Raw genomic sequence first — 11,974 nt, forward strand, 5'->3', positions numbered from 1 at the left:
AACTATTACCCATATCAATGACAGAGTTATCTGATATATAGTTACTGAATTGTTAAGAAATAAAAGTGGACAATGTTTTTTTTAAACGCCTATTAATCCATAGAATACATTCGATGCAAAATAAGGACATGTATGTTTCCTTAAGTGACAATTCACGGACCCAGTCGTTTGGTCACCTGGCGTGGGCATGTTCATTCTTTTCTTGAACATGATTTAGGAATTCAATGAATTGTTGAGTCGTGCGAACTTATGTGCACATAAGTTGACTCCCAGATGGCTCATTGTACAGCTCGTGCATGCGTGTTTGAGCTGAGCATCCAGCGCATATTCCATTTCCACAGCAGATCACCTCTTCTGAGGCTTTTCGTAGCGGCTTACTGCATTTCTGACTTCAACATTATTTTGTGGACTTCATGATATCAAGACCCCGCAGATTCTTACTTCGTGGAAAATGGTGAGTTAGAATATCATCGTAAAGCATGATTTGAAATATCCACAATGTTCTCGACCAAGGCCTTACTCTCGATATCACCCTTCATCAAATTTCTTGTATCTGTCATGTTTTTGGTTGTATAGCCTTCTCTTATAGTTATAATGTAGGCTTGTAGGCAGTAATATTGAAATGTTCATTTTAGAGTTCTCAGTGTTAAAATTGGCTAGTTTTAGGCGTGCTTTTTTCTGTTTTATTTTGTTTTGTTTCGTAACCATTCTGTGGAATTAGATCAGCTTTAACGATAAAATGTCTTGCTACAGACGTCATGGCATTCCGATTTCAGATTTCAGATTTCCGATTCATTTATTGTTCATTTAGGAAATTCTTTTTGTTGGTATATGGGCGTGCACATAGGAACATCTACATACATGCATAAACTTACATAATATTCATGTACATGTACACATTATAAATGATACAATTTTCACTACACACACAATTATACAAGCATAATTTATACTCACAATACAGTGAACACATACATCATCACAAATTTCAAATAATTCTTTATATTTACCTATCAACAACAAAACAAAATAGATCAGAAAACGTGGAATCGGATATTCCTATAGGAAGTCTATCCTTTACATAACCTGTACGCCCCCTCCCCCCCCCCCCCCAACACACACACACACACACACACACACACACATCCCCAAGGATAATACATCGCGCCGTGCCATACCACACTTGATTAATAACGAATAAAAGGAACGAAAGTTGATGAATAATTGTTGATGAACTTATGGATAAATAGACCAGTGTATTAACTAAACTTATAATGGCAAACATTGCACGCTCATTTTTATGCTGGGATATTTCTCTGTAGTCAAGTAGTGTTAGTGGTGGACTTAAGTACACCCTGTATGCACCAAGGCAGTGCATAAGAATTGAACTATACATTAAGCTGCCATGGAGAGAGTTATGTAGTCACATTTACATAAGTTAGCTCTTCTGCAAAATTATTACACACGCATGAGCAGTGGCCTTGAACTCATGACACTTGATTTTCCTTTTCAGGTATTCAAGCAAGATACAATATGATGAACTTATATGCAATTCTGAAGGACAGAGTGATTCCTCAACAGAATATGTAAGTTTCATTAATGGATTAATCCGTAATATATGTATTTTCAGGTTATTGATTCGTCTAGATTTTCAGCATGTGATATCCGTGAAGTATATTATATCAAAGTTTATCATTACACATGAACGCAGTTTTATCAGTTACTGTAACGCAGCCACCGTTTAGTGGGTTGCGGAAAATTTGATAAGACTATAGTGCAATTTTTGATACCATCTATAATCGAGAGATATGTTACTCAAGTGGACCATTGCGATCATTCATTCTTGCCTTTTGCGTTCTACGTCTTCTCAGTTTTTTTTTTTTGATTTTTTCTTAAAAACTCCATGATGGATTGTCACTCATATACAGGCAGCATCTCTACCCCGCAAGAATCTTCAAATGCCCTGAATAGCCTCTTTTTTTTCTTTTTTTTTTGGTGGGGGGGGGGGGGTAATCTCCTTTTCTGTAACCAGTATCATTAAAGTAAATCAAATCAATGTTGTGAATAAGTAGAGGGAGCTACATTTTCACTTTTTTTGTGTGTGTGTGGTAACAGGATTAGAGGTGTCATCCATAATGGGCATCATTACACCCATTGCCATGGCCAGCACCCGGACCATCATTGTGGCAAGCTCAGCAACGGGTGAATGGCTGAGGTCTATAAGTCTTACTCCTTTCCTAACTGTGTAAAATATACAGCAAACTGATGTTAATTTGGCATGTAATATGATGTTGTCTCACTTTGTTATTTTATGTTATGAAGACCTTGAGTTGGTTAGGAAAAATGTGTGAATATGTGAATATGCCCTATGTCATAAATGTATGCAGGCCTACATAAAAGGTGTGTATTTTCATCTCAGTCCAAATTCGCCACATTTTTTTTTTTCAACATGACTTTACTCAGGATATTCCACATCTATTTTTTTTTTCAGCTCTAACTTAGTGATGTCTGCATGCTGTCTCCTAGTTCCCCGCCTACTTGGAGAGGACATGCTATATGTCTGTGACAAAGTAAGTGTTGCATTTCTTTTTATGGAAGACGGGAATTCCATCTTCGTTGTGACTAGAAATAAAAGAGGAATATTTCTTTGCAACATTATTATGTTTTACTTATATGACAAAGAGCTGAAATAAATCTATCCGACCGGATTTGTTTAGAAACCAATATCAAAACTTAAAGGGATGGTATAGTATTGGTGGAGGTGAGGATTTGGGCTTTTAACTTTTTGTGATATACCAAGAACCTACTTATGAAATAATAGAGAGTATGCCATTCTAAGAGGAATTCTAAAGACTTTGATGAAAATTGGTTTTGAAATGGATGAGGCATCCAAAAACAAAGTAAAACGCAGCGATCGTGATAAAAAGTGGGTCCTACATTATATTATTACTGCTCTGTTTTGGATATCGCAGCTGTTTCAAAGCCATTTCTCATTATCTCAGTAAAAGATGTTAGAAACTTGAAGTAGATCTCAACAAAAACTATACAATCAATTTAATTTTCCATTTTCTGGTCAATAGTCATAGTTGCAACCTGTTAGTTTATGCAAGCAACAAAATAGTGTAAACGACCTATTTCCTTCGAAATTTTATTCAGTCATTATTTATTCATGCCACAATCTCTTTCAGAACCTGGCAGGACTAAATCCCGCCATCTTCACTGTGAATGCTGCGCACTAGTGACATCACTATTTGGCTGGATGGTTGTGAAATCTGCCCGAATTCCTGTATACAATCGTGTCTTCCTTCGCTACGATGTTTGCTGCCTTCTGTGGCTTTGAGTATTTCAAACAAGGCAGAAACACTCGATGTATTCTTCAGCAGTACATTGCAATGCTTGATCTGAACAGGCAACTATCACGAAAAAAAAAAAACTACGGCATTTCATTAACAATATTGTTCAATAATTGTCTTGATATAGTTTACCAGCCTAAAGTTTTCATGGTGTATACTTTTACAAGGAATTGTCACCAGAGAAATTATGTTGTTCAGGTTGTCCCTCCGTTCGTACATCTGTCTGTAATCGATTATGGCAACGTTGAATCACGAAGGGAAATGAAACGAAAAGTACAAGTGGACAAGTTAATGCAGGGAGATCACTTTAGCAGTTGAACACGTGACAAATTGAGGAATATCGGAAAATCCGTTGAAGAGCTATCACATATATATTTAGAGTTTCAGTGCCGCCGTTACGAGATGAGAAAGCTACATCTTTGACGTCAACCATGGAAAAGTATATAAAGAAATGCAAAGAAAATAGGCATAGTTTCACCTGTCTAGCATTACAAAAGGAGCACTTGATTTACTTCTTCCAGATTTTCTTCCAGAAGGGGGGGGGGCTAGTATTATTACCCTTAACATTATGGCAACGACAAATAAGTGGAGGCAATTTGTACTTTTCATTTAGAATCAGATTTTATGGAATTCCCTTGATATTTTCTTCATATACGTTTCCATACATGAAAGTGACACTGAAACGTTAACAAAAGTAATGCATAACTTCCACTGGATCATACGATTTTCCATGTTCACTTATGTGTTCTTATGATATTGCTCCAATCCACGGGTACATTTGGGTTTCATTCCCCTTTTATACTGTTTGAGGTATCCAAATGAAACTTTGCATATGTATGTACGATTGGACGGTTGTAGGTTGAATATTGTAGGTCATTGTCAAATTCCACAATGTCATTTCGTGCTCTTTCTTTGTATCTCACCTGGTAAGCACTGTCGACATAGTATTGTGGTGTTCTGTTAATAACTTTCAACACTTTTGAGCTATACGACCACCAAATTCACTCCTCAGATCATCTAAAGATGGCTGTCAAGTGTTGATATTGGGGAAGTCCGACTCCGTCAACAGTCAAAAAGTGAATGTCAATAAGCTTACATTTGAAAATCAGTGTAATCACAAATTCGATATGTGGGCAAGACATCACTTCGCTTTTACCTTGTTAGATGGTGAATATTTGTGAAGCTTCCGTTTCTAATTCATACAGCATCAGCATACCTCATGTCTGAGAATAGTGGTAAAGAAGATTAGAGACTTTGGCAACAGCGTGTAAAATTCGCAAAATTTTATTTTGTGCCTTATTTGCTGAACAAACGTCGTAGGAGTACTACAACCTGTTAGGCAATATAGCGGAACAATAACTCTATTATTAGCGTTATAGAATAAATGACAATGATGTAGTTCTGAAGCATACTTTTCATTAGATACTTTTGCAATGACTCCATCAATCGAACTAGGTATATAATCACCAATGACTTGTACTTGAATAACGACAGAATGATTCGGTGAGGAAAGTTTTCTGTCGCGTCATTAGGAAGAAGGGAACGTGTCAATATTATGCTATTTGTTCCATAGTTATTTCTGAAGTGGTTAAATGTATTTTCCTAAAACATTTTTCATTTTATATATACCTACGTTGCATCTAGATGCCTATTCGTTGAAAAATTAGGGCAATGTATTCAAAGGTCAAAGATAATACGTTAATGGGCCTAGGGTATACAACATGTCAGTTGTTGTTGTTGTTGTTGTTGTTTTTTTTTTTTGGGGGGGGGGGAGGACACGGTTCAAAGTGTCCTGAAACCTTGTATAATACATGTATTTAGTTATGTATGATGCCAAACTGTTCCCGCTCATACAAATGCATCCGTTTCAAGGAAATAACATAAGATTATTCTTATACTCCATGATTTGGTAATGCGTAAGTGGTTCATAAGAGTCCAGTGAAACTGTCTATAGAACAAAAAGTGGATTTGACAATGGTATACGATATCCGCAATTTAATCTTTGACGGGGTCTATCATCCGATTATTAAATATATATTAGCACGGTAGTCCCCTATTCGGAAACTACAAGTTAGATAAGCTGCATTCATTTTGCGCGCGACCATGGCGTTATAGCCAAAGGTGATCTGCAAATCACTGTGTGCCTACAGAGGATTGGAAAACGCAACAACTTTCTGTGTATAGAACAACGAAACAGAAACTGGTGCATGTATTATTCTCAGTCACTTTATTAGTCATTATGATGATTTGCTCATTGCAGTTCCGGAATCTCAGCTCGAGGGACTCGAATTGATCCCAAATCAGTCGGAATGCGTGTATCACCCAAAACAAAATCTGAATACATAACTGCGACACTGCCTATAGTCTCCATTGGTAGCCCATAAGGGCTGGTATCAAGTTCGATTTTCATATTATAATCATACCTTGTATTTAGATGTTTTCATCGAAATGCCCATATACCTGTATACGGTATGCGTATGTCAATTAAAGGACAAGTTCACCTTCATAAACATAAGGATTGAGAGTTTGCAACAATATTAGTAGAACACATCAGTGAAAGTTTGAGGAAAATTGGACAATCGATGCAAAAGTTATGAATTTTTAAATTTTGTGTGTTGGAACCACTGGATGAGGAGACTACTACAGCTTGTGAGTCATATGCGTACAACAGTATAAAGGAAATGTAAAGAAAATTCAACATATTTTCACTTTTTTCGCATAATAATAGAGCACTTGACTTGCCTCTTTCTAAAGGCAGGAGGAATAATACTACCCATAACATTTGTCGGTAACGAGTCGGGGGAATGTGTACTTTTTTCAAAAGATGAAATTTTGTGAAATTCTCTTTATATTTTCCTTATATTGTTGTACGCATGTGACATCTAATTTATTCACACACTGCAGTAGTCTTCTCATCCAGCCGTTACTGCACAAAAACTTCAAAAATTCATAACTTTTGAATGGATTGTCCGATTTTCCTCAAACTTTCAATGATGTGTTCTACCAATATTGCTGCATTCTCTCAATCCTTATGTTTATGAAGGTGAACTTGTCCTTTAAGTATCTAAACCATAATAAATTGTATAGTCGTAATCTAAGTGCCAAGAATCTCATGATTTAAATAAGTGTGAACCCCAAGACATGTCGTGATAAGCACTTTAAGACAATTGGCATCGTCATTATAAAACAAACTCCTATAATTGTAAGACATGTTTTAGATTTTAGATAAATTCATGTCTATGCTGGAAACATATCTTTTTGATGACTCATGATGACGTCACTGTTACATGAATATAGTACGCATGGAAATATGTAAGCCTATTCGTTTAAATGCATACAAACAACTTGTTAAATCCTCTTTTTTTTAAGATATGGTGCATACTTTAGAAATGTAAGTAGCATGCTCTTGTTTTTGAGGCTTTGTGTACTGGTGAGAAGCATATCTTATTCTTGTAGATTATGTGAATAAGTACGTATTCCAGTACGTTTTGAATAAAACGTATCCAGACAAATGTATATCATATTTTTACCTCTTCCTTCATGCAGATGTATACTCTTGCCTAGAGGGTTTGTTTGATAGATACTGACAGTGCTTACCTTATTGGAAAGGTAATTGGGTAAATATTTGGTTTTAGTGTGTCATTCAAACACAACTATAAGTTAACTTCTACATATGGTTTGTTTGTTTGCCAGTTAGGATGTTCTTTCTCTCTCACCTGCCGGCTTTTTTTTTGTTTTTTTTATAGTATTAATCTTTTTCTTTTTTGTCTGATTGAAATGCACGCTTGTCTGTCTTTTTTTAATGATTTGAATCATGTGATATGTGAAGTTTTTTTTTCTGCTTTATGTTTTAACAAGTCTTTTGATATAAATGTAATGTTGTAAGTGATTAAGGTTTTGTTTTTTTTTCTGATGAATGACATGAATGCAATATATATTTTTGTCATATAGTATTTGAGAAATGTTTATAACAACCTCTGCATCAACAAGTGCAAGTAACCAGTATATGTAAAATAAGCACAGAATATGTTTTTATGATCATTGTTGATTTCATTTCCAATTTTTCATTTTTCCTCATATGCCATGTGCCATTTTTTAAAGTCTCAGGCAAACTTTTCTGACTCAGCCAGTGCAATACTGCCATACACAATAGTGCAATACCTGCCTTCTTATGTTCTGTGTTATGTGATCTGTGATATATGAAGATTTTTTTTTTTTATTTAATATTTGACCAATTGTTTTAAAATTTGAAATCAATGTTTTAAGTAACAATGATAATATATAGGTTTTTTTTTTGGGGGGGGGGGTGGGGGTGAACGTGATATTGATTGTTGTAAGAGTAATACGTTTGTAAACGGTGGTTTTGTTGTAATGATATCAATTGTGTGGTTATGATAATGATAATCAATTTTGGATATTGTTAGTGAAGAAAATGAGGTAGAAGTATAAAAATATGAAAGTTGGATAATGTAAAGCTGAAAAAAAGGAAAAGAGAGAAAAAGAAGAATAAGAAGAACAAAAAGAAGGGAAAAGGGAAAACAGAGGAAGATGAGAAAGAAGATGAATTTACAGATATTTTTAAAGTAATCGTGATTATTTATGGTAATGAGAATAGTGATGTTAGAAATTGTATATGTATAATGGGAATTGTGTTTTTGTTTTGAATGTTGATATTGTGTGACGAATATGATTGATATTCATTTTTCATTCTATGTATTTTATACAATCTTGTACATATTTTATAGTATCGTGCTTATTTCTGTAAAATGTCTGCAATCCAGCCTGCGGGCTGCAATGGACATTACTCAATAAAATACCCTTTCAATTCAATTCAATTCAATTCAACATTAACATTTCAAAACTCACAAATTCCACACACACATTTCATGATTCACAGGATCCAAATTACACCCATCCTATTTACTTTGCAGAGTGCAACAACAGCATAAGTTTGATATACTGAGCACACAGGCTTGCATTAGTTCGCACTATTCAAGGTTTAAAGTATAGTTAAGTAACCGAATTGTACCCGGTTATGTGATGCTAAGTATATACCTTATAGGTATAATGTTGCAAAAATATGGTGCTTCTTTCATCCATAACCGCTGCAAAATTGCTTCTTTAAAGGAGCCAATCAGTGTCACTGCCTGTTCCTTTAGAGACGCAATATTGCCCAATAATCTCAAGGTGCACTTGAGGTTACTGGGCAACATTGCGCCTCTAAAGGCGAAGACAGTGACACTGACTGGCTCCTTTAAAGAAGCAATTTTGCAGCAGTCATGGATCAAATAAGCACCACATACTTTTAGGTGCAACATTATACCTATATATATGGCACAAAATCGCACCCTCAAGAGAGGCTACAATCTTGGAACTTTGGGTGCTTCTTTGCACCCTCACGAAAGGTGTAAAGTTGCACCAAAAGTAGAGGCAAGAAAGGGTGCAAAGTTGCGCGGAAAATGAAAGGGAGAAAGATCACACCCTCAAGAAAGGTGCAACTCAGAACCAATTAGTGTGGATGGAAAGATGCACCCTCAAGAAAAGGGTGAAACTTAGCACCACTTAGTGTGGGTGGAAATATGCACCCAAGGGAAGAACTTCGCACCCTCAATAAAGGGTGCAATGTTGCATCCTCTATGGAGGTGCAAAGGTGCGCCCACAGGGTGCAAAATTATACCATTGCACTATGGTGCAACTTTTGCACCAATTTCTTGAGGGTGCAAGATAACACCCATAGGGAGCCACCAGTGTGACATCACTTTGCACACTTAAAAGGTGTAAGAGTGAACCATTTTTTCTTAGTGTGTATATGAAGGCTTTTTTATAACTAAGTTTCTTTCCTCTATGACCATGATAAAACAAACTCCTGATGATTAAAACAAAAGAAAATCAAAACTTGGCAAATGAACTCTTTGGACATTACCAAAAGGGAATACATTAAAAGTTTTTGCAAACACTTGATACAATTGTCTAATACTCCATCAAGCTCATAAAAAAATACAATTCTACTGCAATAAGAAATCCATTCAGTAAGACTCGTACTCGGTGTTCATAGCTTAAAATGCCAACTTTTTAAAATTAATGCCCCAGCTCTTAAATTCACTTTAAAATGGGAAGTAAAGCTCAACACATTTGGCCTATGACTTTTTACGTACCGTATCACCTTACGGTTGAGGAGATGGGTTAAGAAAAATTATTAACGAAATAAAACTTCTAGGAACATGCTTCACATGACCTCACCGTTTTCTTCTCTTAAGAAAGAAACGAAATCGGAAAATTGTTCGAGTGTTTTTGAACATAGTACATTGTAAAAGCAGAAAAATTCAGTGTTTTTAAGAAACATAACTCACAACAACAAGGCATTAATATCGTGTCTAGTATTGCACGTTTTTGGTTTGGAGGGTTTTGGATGCTAATATTTCAAGACAAGTTTATTCTCCGGCACTTAAATGAACTTAAATGTAAAGTAATGATCAACCTCTCTTGCCAATAAACTCAACATTTGCTGTTCTTCAGTAAAACATATGACAGAAACATATGAAAAACATGTCTAAGAATTTGTCACGTTCATATGAATAAGCTCACAGCAACAACAAAAATATTGTATATCTATAAACTAATACTGCATGTACTTAGTTTCGAGGGATTAAGATGCAAAATGTTATGACAAAAGCCCCTACGTGGCTACCAGCAATACATAAACATCCTTCAACTTCTTTAGCAAATGAGCTCATGTGTATCATCTTCTTGTTGAGAAGACGAAGATGAGTAATGATAAAATAACCAAACTATCAACTTTCCTTAACATGCTTTATATGAAATCATTATTGCCTCCTCGTATAACGAAATTGAAAAAAAAAACCCAGAACATCTGAAATTGTTCAAAATCGCTTCCTGATAACTATGAAAGCAAAGGAAACTTAGTGTTTGTAACCACTATGACACGTGTCTACAAATCGGTCATGCTCATAAGAAACGTAACTCACGGGAATATAATTTTATACAGTAAGTACTTGGTTTGGAGGACATTTAGATGCCAACTTTTTCAAGAATAATACTCCAGCACTGACATTAACTGATGAAAAAAAAAGGAATGTTCAGCTTCTTTATCCAATTAGCTCATAGGTAATTCCTTGTAGTTGAAAAAAAAAACCGAGTACACATAAAAATATAGACTACCCGTAACATGTATCATAGGTCATGATCTCCACATTTGCTCCTCTTAACTTAAAAGAGATTATATATTTAAATTTGTTTTAAATGACCTTTAAACAATATGAAGAAAAAGAATTCTGTGTCTGCAAAGGCTTGACACGTGTCTAATACTCGGTCACGCTCATATTAAACGTAGCTCACAGGAACAAGGAATTCACGTGTGTATAAAATAGCACTGCAAGTACTTGGTTAGAGGGATTAAAATGCTAATGTTTTAAAGCAAATGCTTCAGTAACTAAATGTTCAACTTCTTATTATGGACGTACTATAGGACCTAGTATTACCTTGTAGCTGAAAAGATGGTGACGAGTAAAGATAAAATAGCAAAATAGAGACTTCCAGCTCATAACATGCTTTAAAAACACTAAGAAAAAAATGGTTCACTTTTGCACAATTTAAGGGTGCAAAGTGATGTCGCACTGGCGGCTCCCGATGGGTTTTATTTCGCACCCTCAAGAGATGGGTGCAAAAGTTGCACCATGCGCAAGGGTATAATCTTGCACCGTGTGGGTGCACCATTGCACCTCCAGAGAGGGTGCAAAGTTCAACCCTTTATTGAGGGTGCGAAAATGTTCCCTTGGGTGCATCTTTCCACCCACACTAAGTCGTGCTAGATTGCACCTCTTCTTGAGGGTGCATCTTTCCACCCACACTAAGTGGTGCTAAGTTGCACCTTTCTTGAGGGTGCGATCTTGCACCCTTTACCTTTCGGCGCAACTTTGCACCCCGTGTAGCCTTTACATCTTGGTGCAACTTTGCACCCTTTCGTGAGGGTGTAAAGAAACACCCAAAGTTCCAAGATTGTGCCTTGTTTTGAGGGTGCAATCTTGGAACTTTGGGTGCTGCTTTGTACCCGCAAGAAAGGGTGAAAGTTACACCCTCGGGAGCAACTTTGCCCCCTTGAAAAAGGCGCAACCTCGTATCTTTAGGTGCAACTTTATACCCGAAGGATGCTAGAGTGTACCCTCTCTTGAGGGTGCAATCTTGTGCCTTATTGTTATGATGTTGCACCTATGTGGTGCTTATTTGCTCCATGACTGCTGCAAAATTGCGCCTTTAAAGGAGCAAGTCAGTGTCACTGCCTGCTCCTTTATAGGGGCAATATTGCCCATCATCTCAAGGTGCAACTTAGCATCACATAATCGGGTACGATTTAATTACTTAACTACTCTAAACATTGAATAGTGCGAACTGATGTAAGCCTATTTGCTCAGTATATAACTTATGTTGTTGTTGCACTCTGCAAAGTAAATAGGATTAGTGTAACTTGGATCTTGTGAATCATGAAATGTGTGTGCGTGTGGAATTGAATTGAATTGAATTGAATTGAACAGGTTTTATTAAAAATCATGTCTGGCAGCCAAAGGCTGAATTGCACATGTTTTACAATCATAGTTATAAAAACA

The sequence above is a fragment of the Diadema antillarum genome, unplaced genomic scaffold, assembly GCF_040938485.1.
Source record: "Diadema antillarum isolate AM-2024a unplaced genomic scaffold, OU_Dant_1.0 scf00000073, whole genome shotgun sequence".
NCBI classification, from domain to species: Eukaryota; Metazoa; Echinodermata; class Echinoidea; order Diadematoida; family Diadematidae; genus Diadema; species Diadema antillarum.